Here is a 1,842-nt window from a genome sequence, read left to right as displayed (position 1 = left end):
GTCTCATCTTTCTGCTGAAGCAAATGGCGCTGGTTCATCCGGAACTAGCTCAGGTGCTAAGGAGGGTGAAAGTGAAGGAAGAGCTTTGGCATCTCATCAACTAATTGGAAAGGGTATGGATCAGGAGGTATTCAAGAGAGCTGACCTTGAAGTCTTCTTCAATGCTCTTAAGGAGTCTGGTAACACTCTCGGAAACACCCTTGGATACTTATATGCTGCTCATACATTGCCTAGTACTACTGATAAGTTACTAGGCATTTTTAAAAGCTCTTACACTACTGCTAGTAATCCTAGTAATACTGATAAGTTACTAGACATGTTTAAAAGCGCTTACACTACTACTAGTGAGCCGAGTATAACTAGTAAGATGTTAGGATTACTAGGAAACCTGATAAAACAAAATGAACCATCAAGGACTGAGATTACTAGAAACATGCATAAACCTTTGATCGTTGATTCTGTTGCATCTCATCATATGATTAGTGATAATAACCTGATTAAAGATAAAGAACCGGCTCATGGACATGTTATGATTGCTAATGGAGATAGAATTCCTATTAGAGGAATTTGTAAACTGAAACTGTTTGATAAGGACTCTAAAGCATTTTTCATGCCTGAGTTTACTTCTAATCTTTTATCTGTCAAAAGATGCACCACGGATCTTCAATGCAATGTTATTTTTAGTCTGGCGATGTTAAGTTTCAGGATATTAAGAGCAGTAAGTTGATTGGGCAAGGAGCAACCAAAGGAGACCTTTATATGCTTGAAGATCTTAGTCCCATCTCTAGTTCTTGCTTATCATTTAGTTATGTTTCTTCCTTAAGTAAAAAGCTGCTAGTTTGAGAAACATACTAGAAGAACTCGGTATTAGCGTGTCTCAGGATCAGAGCAGGTGTGAAGAGCCTACTCAAGTGGCCGCTGAAGAACCATCCCACTTTGAACATGAGGGGGGAAGTGAATCAGGGTTAAAAGATCAAGGCTCAGAAGAAGCTGGAGGTCTAGAAGATCAAGGCTCAGATTCTCCTGTCCAAAGTGGAGATGAATCAGTAAAAGAAGTTCGTAATGAAGGTCAGGAAGCTGGAGAAGAAATCCAGATACAAGAGGAAGCTGTTGAGGAACAAGTAGAAGTTCCTTTGAGACGAAGCACACGGGTAAGGAGGGATTCTTCCGAGTGGGCAAACACGAGAAACTGGGTAAACACGAGAGTGTTATACAATACTCAGGCTGTGGAACATCCTTCCCAAGCTGTGTGCTCCTTTGCTGAGTTTCCGGAAGAGCACTACTCCTTTATGGTAAGCTTAGATGAAAGCTATGTGCCAAGAAGCTATGAAGAAGCAATGCTGATTCAAGAGTGGAGGGATTCAGTCAATGATGAGGCTGATGCCATGATTAGAAATGATACATGGTATGAGAGTGAGTTGCCTAAGGGGAAGAGAGCTGTGTCATGCAAGTGGATCTTCACCCTCAAGTATTCGTCCTCTTGCAATGCTCACAGCTTCCCTCATACTTTTCATAGTTCCTTCCTGAGCTTCTGTATGCAGCCTATGGAGAGGATTACATTGATACTTTTGCACATGTTGCAAAGCTCCATACCATTAGAATTGTACTATCAGTTGCAACCAACCTTGGGTGGGATCTTTGGCAAATGGATGTGAAGAATGCTTTCCTCCAAGGATAGCTAGAAGATGAAGTCTATATGCTACCACCTCCGGGTCTTGAAGGAATGGTGAAGCTAGGAAATGTTCTTAGACTGAAGAAAGTCATCTATGTATTGAAACAATCACCTAGAGCATGGTACAATAAGCTAAGCACAACACTGAATGGTAGAGGCTTCAGGAAGTC

This window comes from Brassica oleracea, chromosome C5, assembly GCF_000695525.1.
Source record: "Brassica oleracea var. oleracea cultivar TO1000 chromosome C5, BOL, whole genome shotgun sequence".
NCBI lineage: Eukaryota > Viridiplantae > Streptophyta > Magnoliopsida > Brassicales > Brassicaceae > Brassica > Brassica oleracea.
The sequence above is the reverse complement of the archived record's forward strand: the minus strand, read 5'-3'. Positions refer to the sequence as shown.